This window comes from Phalangium opilio, unplaced genomic scaffold (assembly GCF_054372755.1).
Source record: "Phalangium opilio isolate 3A_F unplaced genomic scaffold, DU_Popi_V2 ptg000090l_1, whole genome shotgun sequence".
Classification (NCBI taxonomy): Eukaryota; Metazoa; Arthropoda; class Arachnida; order Opiliones; family Phalangiidae; genus Phalangium; species Phalangium opilio.
In genome coordinates, this window is record NW_028324195.1 from 115678 (window position 1) to 129430 (window position 13753).

Genomic DNA, 13753 nt, shown 5'->3' on the forward strand with positions numbered 1-13753 from the left:
ATAGTGGCTCAAGGTCTTGTTGCTTGGGGTCTAAATATGCGAGTCATTTCTCTGGGTTCTTGGAAAATACTTTCCTTGCTAGGTCTTTCATTTTGCACTGTGGATATAGAGGTATACGATAGTTCTAAAAGTTCTGTGTCAACTATGATGGGTTAGTTCCTTTTCTATTTTACGAAAGAATTTCTTTTCAGTTTAATTTAAAGTGATATGTTTAAGTTTAAAGGGCTAGTAATATCTTTATAATGTTAATTTAAGGTATTTCGTTATTATTTTAATGATTAATTGAAAATTCAATTTGATTTTCGAGACAAGATGGTTATAGCCTGTTAAGTACGGTAGGATGCGGCTACTATTATGAGCCCAGCCCTTCCCGTACAAAAATTTACGGCTGCATTTTGCTGTTATTTAGATTTTTTAGAATCTGCAATATATTGCAAATAAACTGGAATATTCTGGAAAAATACTGGAATAAACCTGAAAAATGTTCAATTTCAGACAAAATTAAGATGCATTCCAGAGAGCAATGCAGAACATTTTTGACGTTTTGCAGAAAAAATATCTTCCGTTGGAAAACTCAGTACAGCAGTATACAAAATTTAGCTACTCTAGAGTCATAAAATAGCTACCTTACAGCTAGAAAACAGAAGGGAAATAGTAACTCCCGTAAGAAATCAGGATGTTTGTAGGCTCATTACAGGTACTGTACCTTCCAGATATATTGTATGCATGTTACAGTCAGAAATTGCTAAGTTTGTAGGATAATGGCAGGCGGGTTTCGGATACTTTTTAGGATAATTGCAGGCGCGTTTAATATACTTTGTAGGAAAATTGCAGGCGCGTTTCAGATACTTTTTGGATCTTTGCAGGCGCGTTTATGATACTTTATTGGATCATTGCAGGCGCGTTTCAGATACTTTGTAGGATAATGGCAGGTGCATTTCCGATTCTTTGTCGGATAAATGCAGGTGCATTTCCGATTCTTTGTCGGATAAATGCAGGTGTGTTTCAGATACTTTGCAGGGTCATTGTAGGTGCGTTTCATATTCTTTGTAGGATAATTGCAGATGCGTTTCAGATACTTTGTAGGATAATTGCAGGCGCGTTTCAGATACTTTGTAGGATCATTGGAGGCGCTTTTCAAATACTTTGCAGGGTCATTGCAGCTGCGTTACAGATACTTTGTAGGATAATTGCAGCCGCGTTTCAAATACTTTGCAGGATCATTGCAGCCGCGTTTCAGAGACTTTTAAGGACCATTACAGGCGCGTTTCAGAGACTTTTAAGGACCATTACAGGCGCGTTTCAGATACTTTAATTTGTACGATATTTGCAGGTGCTTTTCAGAGACTTTTTAGGATAATTGCAGGCGCGTTTCAGATACTTTGTAGGATAATTATAGGCGCGTTTCAGATACTTTGTAGGATAATTGCAGGTGATTTTCAGATAATTTTTAGGTTAATTGCAGGCGCATTTCAGATACTTTTCAGGATAATTTCAGGAGCGTTTCATATACCTTGTAGGAAAATTGCAGGCGGGTTTCATATACTTTGTAGGAAAATTGCAGGCGTGTTTCAGGTACTTTTCAGGTACTTTTCAGGATCATTGCAGGCGCGTTTCTGGTACTTTTTAGGATAATTGCAGGCGCTTTTCATATACTTTGTAGGCAAATTGCAGTCGCGTTTCAGATGCTTTGTAGGATCATTGCAGGTGCTTTTCAGACAATTTTTAGGATCATTGCAGCCGCATTTCAGATACTTTGTAGGATAATTGCAGTCGCGTTTCAGATACTTTTCAGGATCATTATTGGCGCGTTTCAGATAATTTTTAGGATCATGGCAGCCGAATTTCAGATACTTTGTAGGATAATTGCAGGAGCATTTCATATACTTTGTAGGAAAATTGCCGGCGCTTTTCATATACTTTTCAGGATCATTGCAGACGCGTTTCAGATACTTTTTAGGATCATTGCAGGCGTATTTCGGATACTTTGTAGGATAATTGCAGGTGCGTTTCAGATACTTTGTAGGATCATTGCACCCGCGTTTCAGATACTTCGCAGGATCATTGCAGGTGCATTTCAGATACTCTGTAGGATAATTGCAGGCGCGTTTCAGATTCTTTGCAGGATCATTGCAGGCTCTTTTCATATACTTTGTAGGATAATTGCAGGTGCGTTTCAGATACTTGTAGGATCATTGCAGCCGCGTTTCAGATACTTCGCAGGATCATTACAGGAGCATTTCAGATACTCTGTAGGATAATTGCAGGTGCGTTTCAGATACTTTGCAGGGTCATTGCAGCCGCATTTCAGATTCTTTGTAGGATCATTGCAGGTGCAATTTAGATACTTTGTGGAATAATATCAGATGCGTTTCAGATACTTCGCAGGATCATTGCAGGTGCATTTCAGATACTTCGCAGGATCATTGCAGGTGCATTTCAGATACTTTGTAGGATCATTGCAGGTGCATTTCAGATACTTCGCAGGATCATTGCAGGTGCATTTCAGATACTTCGCAGGATCATTGCAGGTGCATTTCAGATACTTTGTAGGATCATTGCAGGTGCATTTCAGATACTTCGCAGGATCATTGCAGGTGCATTTCAGATACTTCGCAGGATCATTGCAGGTGCATTTCAGATACTTTGTAGGATAATTGCAGGTGCATTTCAGATTCTATGCAGGATCATTGCAGGCGCGTTTCAGATGCTTTGCAGGGTCATTGCGGGTTTTCTTATCAATTATTGTGAATCAGTCGCCTTATATACCCTAAATTTCCAAAAAAGTTTAAAGAGGCTTACGCTTGAGTTCAAACGTCAACAATAGCTATGTTTAAAATTATTTTAGGAATAAAGTTCCTTAAAACGATTTAACTAGAATTAAGGTAAATTAATGACGATTAAATTAATAAATATCAATTATATTTTTTTTAATATTTAAAAATAACCTCTAAATTGCGTCTCGACTTGGAGAGTATTATTTTGGATTCCCAACTTGTACTCATCCCTTACAAAAATATTAAGCTGTAATTTATCTGAATACACGCTTTTCTGACTTGCTAAAGTAATATCTGAGATGGTCCAACTGTTTAGGTACATGTACAAGTTCTTACCACATCTAGCTAAAAAGGTTTTTTCGTCTATCTAACATCCACAACATACACACTCACAGAACATAATCGAAAAAGTCTTTAAAACTTGTAGCTAAAAACCGACTACAACTGAAGGGAAGGGTCCCGACAGGCTTGTTTTACGTCTATTCGCAACCAGGAAAACTGCTGTAGACTTATATGATAGCGCTAAAGTACTTTGGTTCGCAATTTCCTTCACATTTCGAGCGCCATGATGATAGTAGATCTTGTCTTAATCGGTGAAGTTGGACTGCAAAACCGAGTGTATTCAATTCTCGAGTCATTCTCGAACTAGCTCTCGACAGTAAGTCTCTAGCATTACGAAGCATTGGCAGTGTCATACTTATTGAAACATATCTGATAAACCTTTGATAACTGTATATACAATACTGGCCCTTTTATGACCAAAAATGTTTCAATTTTCTATCTTTTATGGTGGATTAAATATTTTTAGGATCGAGACGTGACAGTATTAGATCAAAAGATCTTATTGAGACGAATGAGTAAAGCTTTATTAAGATGCCTTTTTAGGCCTAACCAATTGTTTATTCAAAGTTTAGGAAAATAAAAGCAGTAATATTAATGCCTAACAGAAGCAGATAAAAATTTATGGAGCGCTCGAAGTTGACTTCCCGTACAAAAATTTTAAGCTGTAATTCATCTGCATACGCGCTTTTTTATCGCTACCACGCTGTAACCATTAAGGCTACATTTCTGCAGCTCAAAAAACGGGAAAATTTCACAGCAATTCTAGAACTCCAAATTGACTGCCGTTTCTACATTTTCTGTTTGTTAACTGTTAACTGTCTAGCCTGGCAGAAATATGCAGCGCAATTCTGCAAACGCTATGCAAAAGTAGAAATACCAGCTGTTAGTTTAAAACTGTAATTTGACCGTTTTAATAGACATGTTACAGGTCTGCAAAAGTGATAGAAAAGTAGAAATACAGCTGCTAATTTAAAACTGCAATTTGACCACATTTATAGACATGTTACAGGTCTGCAAAAGTGATGGAAAAGTAGAAATGCAACTGCTAATTTAGAACTGTAATTTGACCATTTTTATAGACATGTTACAGGTCTGCAAAAGTGATAGAAAAGTAGAAATCCAGCTGCTAATTTAAAACTGCAATTCTACCACATTTATAGACATGTTACAGATCTGAAAAAGTGATGGAAAAGTAGAAATGCAGCTGCCAATTTAGAACTGTAATTTGACCATTTTATGGACATATTACAGGTCTGCAAAAGTGATAGAAAACTAGAAATCCAGCTGCTAATTTAAAACTGCAATTTGACCACATTTATAGGCATGTTACAGGTCTGAAAGAGTGATTGAAAAGTAGAAATCTAGCTGCTAATTTAAAACTGCAATTTGACTACATTTAAAGACATGTTACAGGTCTGCAAAAGTGATAGAAAACTAGAAATCCAGCTGCTAATTTAAAACTGCAATTTGACCACATTTATAGGCATGTTACAGGTCTGAAAGAGTGATTGAAAAGTAGAAATCTAGCTGCTAATTTAAAACTGCAATTTGACTACATTTAAAGACATGTTACAGGTCTGCAAAAGTGATGGAACAGTAGAAATACAGCTGCCAATTTAAAACTTTAATTTGACCTAAATTGACCATTTTTATAAACATGCAAACGTGATGGAAAAGTAGAAATTCAGCTACCAACTTAAAACTGTAATTTAACCACATTTAGAGAGATATATTGCAGGTATTCAAAAGTAGGAAATTCTACTTTTGAATACCTGCAATATGTCTACAAATGTGGAATAGTTACAGTTTTAAATAGGCAGCTTGATTTCTACTTTCCCATCACTTTTTCAGACTTGTAACATGTCTATAAATATGGTCAAATTACAGTTTTAAATTGGCAGCTGGATTTCTACTTTTCCATCACTTTTTCAGACTTGTAACATGTCTATACATGTAGTCAAATTACAGTTTTAAACTAGCATCTGATATTTCTACTTTTCTATCACTTTTGCACACCTGTAACATGTCTATAAAAATGGCCAAATTACAGTTTTAAATTGGCAGCTGGATTTCTGCTTTTCCATCACTTTTGTAGACCTGTTACATGTCTATTATATGTGGTCAAATTGCAGTTTTAAATTGGCAGCTGAATATCTACTTTTCCATAAGTTTTGCAGACCTGTAACATGTCTATAAATGAGGTAAAATTACAGTTTTAAATTGGCATCTGGATTTCTATTTTTCCATCACATTTGCAGGCCTGTAACATGTCTATAAATGTGGTCAAGTTGCAGTTTTAAACTAGCAGCTGGTATTTCTACTTTTTCATCACTTTTGCAAACCTGTAACATGTCAATAAATATAGTCAAATTGCAGTTTTAAATTGGCAGCTGGATTTCTACTTTTCCATCACTTTTGCAGATCTGTAACATGTCTATAACTGTGGTCAAATTACAGTTTTAAACTAGCAGCTGTTATTTCTACTTTTGCATCGCGTTTGCAGAATCGCGCTGCATATTTCTGCCAGTACAGACAATTAACAGATAATAAACAGAAAATGTAGAAACGGCAGACAATTTGCAGTTCTGGAATTGTTGTTAAATTTTCGCGTTTTTCGAGCTGCAGAAAATGTAGCCTTAATGTATACCTATTACAGCGTGATAGCGATAAAAAAGCGCGTATGCAGATGAATTACAGCCTAAAATTTTTGTACGGGTAGGAAAAGGACTTAATTTATAACATAATTGTTCAATTGGCGATTGAATGAGAACAAAAGCCAGACTTGGCTCTTCATGGGATCTCAGAACGTTATACGGCGTAGAGGGCACGAGGCGAGGCTTGGTCCATTTTTGTACATGTTAATGTTTTTCATAGGATCTCACTGCTTTTTGTAGACCCTCTCGTTATACTTCGGTAGTTATATTTGAACAATATCTCTCGCTGTACTTCGTTTGCCAATATAATTGCTAACGCTTGTCCATATTTACGCTGAATTACCCCTTTCGACCCCTTGAGAATATACAAGAAAAAGATAGTACGCTATATTCTAATATAAGAATGTAGCATCAGTTACGACCTTTACGTCCTTTCAACAAGAACACACACTATTTCTGTTGAAAAGACGACAGCGCCATCTAGTTTTAAAATAATTTTAAATTAATTTTTTTAAATAATTAAAGAACAATTTTACAAAAATTTCGGGATGTTTTAATTTTTCTGTGCTTAATAAAATAAATGAAAACTAAATCCTGAATTTTAAGTTTCTATCTACCCTCGAAGTACCTTAGAATTTTTATGATCGGTGAGTGAGTTACAAAATAAGGTAGATTTCACCTTCGATATTTCGAAACGTATATAGGGTAGGAACTTGAAATTTGGAAACTATAGCTAGGATTGACAGTCCTCGCGGCAAGCAAAATTTCAGACTTTTACCTGTACCCATCACGAAGTTACAGTGGGCTTAAAAGTGCCGTGAGTTGCTTCGAGAAAAGGATGTCAGTGCTCGACTTGGCGGGGAGCACTGCCGTGCTCCCCCAGATTAGGGTTATTTTTGTTATTCCATAATTTTATTATATAAAAACGTCTTGGTTTGGACCAAGGCCGAAAAAACAAACGATATGTGTGAGGTTTATCAATTGACTGAATTATCAGATATTGAAATTTTTTTCTAGTTATTTTTTCCACTCAATCCTTAATCAATATTTAACTCAATCAACTGATTTTACTGTTAATCGATCTATTCCTTCTAAATTAATTGAAAAAATTACATATCTACGCTTTTTCAAGAACAATTACATTTTCCGAAAACATTTTATCATGAAATTAATTATTTTGAAGGGAGTACGTGTTGAGGATACAGTATTGAATGTTTGAAATGTTCTACTGGATGTCTAAAAAGAGCAAGCGAATTTTGGCATAACTCGAATGGGAAATGTAAATATTTAATCGTGGATGCCAAACAAGGGTGTTGCGCGAATTTATACATTTAATTTCTTAAATCGAAATGCTATATTTCTATTGTCGCCTCTTTGATGGTAAAGTTGCACTGGAACTTCCATTTCCGTACTTAAGAATTTCTTGGTCATAACTCAGTCTATGGTAATATTGGCTGAGTGTATTGCGACGGCTCAGATGACCCATACACTGAAACCACTGGTGATTATAAAATGCCATATATTGGGAAAATAGAGGAAGGGAGGGGGTGTCGGAGTTAAATGTGACCTTCTTGGCATAACTAGTAATGAATGATGTGTTTAACCATATTATTTCCGCGGGAAATGAATATAACAAGTACTGAGAAGTATTTCTGTTTATGTGATCTTTACCCTTTACCACACAGGATAAACTTTGTTGTTTTGTATTAAGTAGACGACATTCACTGTAAACGACAGTCTTATCAACAACTTAAAACAGATATAAACTTCTTTTGGTGCAAACTTGAAAATTAGTCAAGCCAGCGACAATTAAAACTATGTCGGTCAAGGTGCTCACAAGTTAGTGAGCGTCGACACGAAATCCCTTCAAAATAATTAATTTCATGATAAAATGTTTTCGGAAAATGTAGTTGTTCTTGAAAAAGCGTAGATATGTAATTTTTTCAATTAATTTAGAGGGAGTAGATCGATTAACAGTAAAATCAGTTGATTGAGTTAAATATTGATTAAGGATTGAGTGGAAAAAAATAACTAGAAAAAAATTTCAATATCTGATAATTCAGTCAATTGATAAACCTCACACATATCGTTTGTTTTTTCGGCCTTGGTCCAAACCAAGACGTTTTTATATAATATCTGTCACTTCAGTCTTAATGTAATTAAATTTTGAATAATTATGTTTGCTTTACCGTCATACATTTTTATGTTTGCTTTACCGTCATAAATTTGCACTCTAAAATATAATGGTACATTCAAACACCATATATGCTGTTTTTTCCAGTGCCAAAAAAGACATCATTTAGGGTGTACTTTAACCCCATTTCTATGATCAATTCACGCCATTTACTAAGATTATTTGCAAGTATTAAGGAAATATTAGGCATTTGAGCACCATTTACAGTGGCTTTTAACATCTTTTTTAGACAATCTGTTGAACTTCTAATATTACTTAGTTTAATGGTTTTAAAAATAGGGAAAAAGTAAGCTACCTTTGTCACATAATTAAACCAAGTGGAGTGAAATAATTGTTAAATATTTATTATAACCACTACACCACAGACACGTGGTAAATCTAAGTTTTCCATGAGATCTAGCTAATTATTATGTCCAATCACGATGGTTAAAACAGGTATCTACCTGGGCTCGAACCTGGGACTTCCCCCGTGTTAAGCGGGCGTGATAACCACTACACCATAGATACGTGGTAGCACAGAGTTTTCCAAGAGATCTAGCTAATTCTTATGTCCAATCCCGATGGTCAATACATGTATCTACCAGGGCTCGAACCTGGGACCTTCTGCGTGTGAAGCGGGCGTGATAACCACTACACCATAGATACGTGGTAATACCGAGTTTTCCAAGATATCTAGCTAATTCTTTTGCTCAATCACGATAGTCAATACATGTATCTACCTGGGCTCGAACCTGGGATCTTCCGCGTGTGAAGCGGGCGTGATAACCACTACACCATAGATACGTGGTAATACTGAGTTTTCCAAGATATCTAGCTAATTCTTTTGCCCAATCACGATGGTCAATACATGTATCTACCTGGGCTCGAACCTGGTACCTTCCGCGTGTGAAGCGGGCGTGATAACCACTACACCATAGATACGTGGTAATACTGAGTTTTCCAATAGATCTAGCTAATACTTATGTCCAAACACGATGGTCAATTCATATATCTACCAGGGCTCGAACCTGGGACCTTCCGCGTGTGAAGCGGGCGTGATAACCACTACACCATAGAAACATAGTAAAACTGAGTTTTCCAAGAGATCTAGATAATTCTTATGTCCAATCCCGATGGTCAACACATGTATCTACCAGGGCTCGAACCTGGGACCTTCCGCGTGTGAAGCGGACGTGATAACCACCACACTACAGATACGTAGTAACACTGAGTTTTCCAAGAGATCTAGCTAATTATTATGTCCAATCACGATGGTCAAAGCCGTACTTCTGTAATTAAGTAAAATTAACATACTTAGACTTAATTGTTTTGATCAAGCTGGCCGATAGCACACCCTGAATACTTAATTGTTAATTTAAGATAATTCCGAAAAGTATCTTCGCTGTAGTTTTTAAGTTATCGGTGGGGAAAAATCACGAAAAACCCATGTTAATCTCCATAGGAAATTAGCAAAAGCGGGTGAATATTACTTTAACGTTACAAAACGGTATCAAGTCATATCTACAAGGGCCTACCGGCCCTGTAGAAATCGCTAACTTACAGGTAATTTTGCTAGGTGTGGTTATGTAAGCGGACCTTGCTTTGCGCTGATGATCTGTGGGTGTGTTTGTTTGTGTGTTTATGGCCGGGGTACGCCAGGAACAAGTGTGGCTAGATTAAGCAAAGAATTTCGATAAAAAAATTACATTGGGGCTTTTGTTTGCGGGCACGGCTCTTGGGAGTATTGGTAAACAGCATTGGTATCGTCAAAGAATTCACCCGGTTATGTCGCGGCAACCCTCCTATTTGGTTTAATTTGATGGACAGCTGTAGCGAAGCCCATTTGTTGAAAGCGTTTCAAATTAAGATATTTTCTCTTTACTTCGGTGTTTGGGGTTAACGCGGGGAGGGGGATAGGGAATGCGGCCAAGGTAGCTAGAGTGAGAGATTCATTTTTAGGCGTAAAGGGCACTATGTGTGAAGGCAGGGCTGCTGTGTATGTTCCGTAGACGAAAAGACCTTTTCAGCTATGTGTGGTAAACCCTTTATGTACCCCAACCGAATATTACCTAAAGGAGTTAAACAAGACGGCCCAAGGGCTCGTAATAGTAGATACATCGTACGAGTGAATAGCCCTCTATACCCTACCCTAATGAGCGGATAACCCCTCTTTCCTTACCCCAATGAGTGAATAGCGCTATCTTTTACAATGCTTAAATGATTTACCGTACATACAATCTTTTATAACCTCTTACTTGAATCGAAGAAGGAAGAATAACTCATTGTTAATTATATCACAATAGTCATTTAATACTGATTCATTCGGTTACATAATATATTTTAGTTATAACAGTTAAATCCTGACTCATACTCTGAGCAGGGAGTTCCGGACGACTAACTCTTTTAGTGCCCTCTAGGTTGGGGACTTAACACTCCTCCCCTCTAGGATACGAAGTCCGCTAAATACTTGGGACGGGCGTGAGGACGAGTTGAGCGACGTACAGGGGTGTCTTGATGAGGAGCTGGTGGTAGTTGTCGTAAACCAGCAGGAGGAGGCTCGTCGATAACCAACTGACTATCGGTTGGAGGGGTGGTATGGTCCGTTGATGAGTTAGGACCAGTTGGGTCGGCAGTCGGAACTGCTATGGTCGACGGAGAGAGAGGGTCGGTGACCAGTTGTGCGTGACGGCGAAGTTGATCGGTATGTCGGCGATAAAGTTGACCATCTGGTGTTTGAAGCCGATAGGACAAAGGACCTGTGCGATTGACGACATCCTCTTGAATCCAAGGCGGTCCAGCCGCATAATTTTTCATATAAACCGTGTCATGTGGTTCGAAGCTTCGAAGTGTGTGGTTATCAAGAGAACCCGGGCGATATCTTCTTTTTTATTACGAATCGCGTCGTTGAGATCAGGATGTAATCTATCCAAAAGTGATATTAGGCGGCGATTCATTAAAAGCTCGGCGTAGTAGAGGGTAAGGTGTGCTGGCCGAACAGAAAGCGGGCGAGGGGTGTTTTCCAATTTCCCTGAATTAACCGCTTTTATTGTTCTTTAGTAGTAGCGACCATTCGTTCAGCTTGCCCGTTTGAAGATGGGTGGTAAGGGGCAACAAAAACCCCACGAATTTGATTGCGGGCGAGGAAGTTTTGAAATTCGGAAGACGTAAACGTAGCGCCGTTATCGGAGACGATGGTATTGGGAAGGCCATGGGTTGCGAATAACCCGCGAAGTTTGGTGATAGCGGTTGTTGCTGACATGGAAGTGACTGGTAAGACTTCCAACCATTTCGAATGGGAGTCGACCACGAGGAAAAAGTTTTGACCTTGAAAAGGCCCCGCATAATCGATATGCAAACGAGACCATGGCTTGTCCTTCCATTCCCAAGGAAACAAAGGCTCTTTTGGTGGGTTTCTGCGAGTCGCTTGGCAACTTTCACATTTTAAGAGTTCATCTTCAATTTGAGCATCCATACCTGGCCACCACACGTAACTGCGCGCCAGGCCCTTCATTCTAACAACTCCCGGGTGTGCCCCGTGAAGTAGGGTTAAGACTTCCGGTCGAGCCGTAGGTGGAATGATTACACGACTTCCCCACAGAAGTAAATCCTTATGAACGCTAAGCTTAAATCGGCGGCGGAAGTAAGGCAAGAATGGTTCCTCATCGTTCTTTGATGGCCAACCGTTCAATACCCACAGAGAGACTCGTGAGAGGACGGGGTCCCTTTTTGTACGAGCAGCTATCAACGCTGCATTAATCGGTGTCTCTAGTGAAGATTCCAAGAGAAGGATTTCCTGTGGGGCCGGAATTTGTACTTTCGTCTCAAAAGGCATTGGGAGACGACTTAGGGCATCTGCGTTACTAATCAGTTTACCCGGGTGGTATTCTAAGTTATAGTTATAGGCTGCCAACAGGAGACTCCAACGCAAAATTCGTGGCGATACCATGTTCGGAAGTGGTTTCTGAGGGTTCAACAAACCCAGAAAGGGCTTTCGGTCTGTTATAATTGTAAAACGACGCCCGTAGAGGTATTGATGAAATTTCCGTACAGCGACGAGAATAGCGAGAGCCTCTTTGTCTGTTTGACTATAATTACGCTCTGCTGAAACCATGGTCCTGGATGCGTAAGCTACGGGTGCCTGGATAAACGTGGCCCAAAACCGCTCCCACGCCATAGGCAGACGCATCGCACGTGAGAACGATGGGCAATTTATCATCGTAATGGGCCAGTAAGTCGGAAGATTTTAAGAGATCCTTAGCTGCCTGGTAGGCCTTATCGTGCACCTCAGTCCAATTCCATTTCGCATCCTTATGAAGTAACTGATGTAGTGGTTCAAGCACGGTAGAGCGGTCTTTAAGGAAGATACCGTAGAAGTTAAGTAGGCCCAGGAATGCCTGGAGCTCTGTCAAGCATGTGGGAGTCGGAGCCTTATGAATGGCTTCGACTTTTTCAAGAGTTGGCTGAATTCCCTGGGAAGTAATACGGAATCCAAGGAAAACTATCTCCTTGACTGCGAAAACGCATTTATCCTTTCCTAGGCGAATTCCTGAATCGGAAAGGCGTTTTAGGACTTGTTCTAATTTCTTGTTATGATCATCGAGATCCTTCCCGATGATTAAGAGATCGTCTAGGTATTTGACAAGTGAGTCGATTCCCGCCATTACATCTTCTATTCGTTTCTGCAAAATGGAAACGGCGACCGAAATACCAAAAGGTAATCGCTTTGCGCGGAAAAGTCTTTAGGGGTATTTAACGTGAGAATTCGTGAAGCTGCGTCATCTACTGGAAGTTGTAAATAAGCTTGCAAAAGATCCAATTTTGAAAAAATCCTTCCGCCATGAACCGTAGCCAGTATCTCTGAGATGGTTGGTAATGGAGAGGTGAATTTTTTTATAGCTTGATTTACTGTCGATCGATAGTCTCCACAGATTCTAATACCATCATCTTGACCGGATTCATTCCTTTTAATTACTGGGACTATGGGCGTACCCCAATCTGAATAGTCTATTTGTTCCAAAATGCCCTTACTGACCATAGAATCCAATTCCTGATTCACCCGCTCTCGTAAACCGAAGGGTACTGGACGGGGACGATAGAATCTAGGTCGTACATTTTCATTCAATAGGATCGAAACCGGCGGACCCTTAAAAGTTCCTAATTCTAGAGTGAAGACGTCCTTGTAACGGTGTAGAATTTGATCCAGGCCAGTTAACGGTACATAATTTAATTCCAGAGCGGAGCTGTCATTGATCTCAAACCCTAATAGTGTAAACTATGATCGTCCAGGAAGTGAAGTGCCCTTTCCTTCCAAAACTCGTAACGGAAGGGTAGCATGTTTAGAATTGTAAGAAACGTCTACTGCGCACGTACCCAAAGTCTTAAGTTTCTCGTGACTCCACGTGCTTAAGCCTTCATTTACGTCAACAGGGATGAGATTGGGTGGATGAACAGGCCAAAGTTTAGCGAAGGTTTGCGAGCTTATGACCGCATGCGGCGAACCACTATCTAGATCCATAGTGTGCTCTATTCCATTGAGCTTCAATCGAACCCAATAAGGGAGCATGTATTTTCCACTTTCTTACCCTTGTGTTAGAGAATACAATCCCTGAAATCCAAAGGGATCTGTGGGAGAAGACGATGTGGAAGCGTCCCGGTAGTCATCAATCTCCAAACAATGTGTTTTGGGCAGTTTTTAAACTTGGCTGTCTGCTGTGTTCGTGGTTTTCCTTTCTGTGACTTAAGGTTACAGACTTTCTCAATATGACCAATTTTATGAAAATAATGGCATTCGGCCGTAGCGAAGCGAC

At 39.1% G+C, this 13753-nt stretch overlaps 5 non-coding genes across 5 annotated transcripts; all 5 read right to left on the reverse strand.

Annotated features, from left to right (window-relative positions):
- Positions 1–8539: 8539 nt before the first annotated feature.
- Positions 8540–8612, reverse strand: TRNAV-CAC (transfer RNA valine (anticodon CAC)). The gene has a single exon. It is a non-coding gene; the product is annotated as a tRNA-Val (tRNA).
- Positions 8613–8677: 65 nt separating this feature from the next.
- Positions 8678–8750, reverse strand: TRNAV-CAC (transfer RNA valine (anticodon CAC)). The gene has a single exon. It is a non-coding gene; the product is annotated as a tRNA-Val (tRNA).
- A 65-nt stretch (positions 8751–8815) lies between these two features.
- On the reverse strand, positions 8816–8888 carry TRNAV-CAC (transfer RNA valine (anticodon CAC)). Its single transcript has one exon. It is a non-coding gene; the product is annotated as a tRNA-Val (tRNA).
- Positions 8889–8953: 65 nt separating this feature from the next.
- TRNAV-CAC (transfer RNA valine (anticodon CAC)) lies at positions 8954–9026 on the reverse strand. Its single transcript has one exon. It is a non-coding gene; the product is annotated as a tRNA-Val (tRNA).
- Positions 9027–9091: 65 nt separating this feature from the next.
- Positions 9092–9164, reverse strand: TRNAV-CAC (transfer RNA valine (anticodon CAC)). The gene has a single exon. It is a non-coding gene; the product is annotated as a tRNA-Val (tRNA).
- Between the last annotated feature and the right edge of the window lie 4589 nt (positions 9165–13753).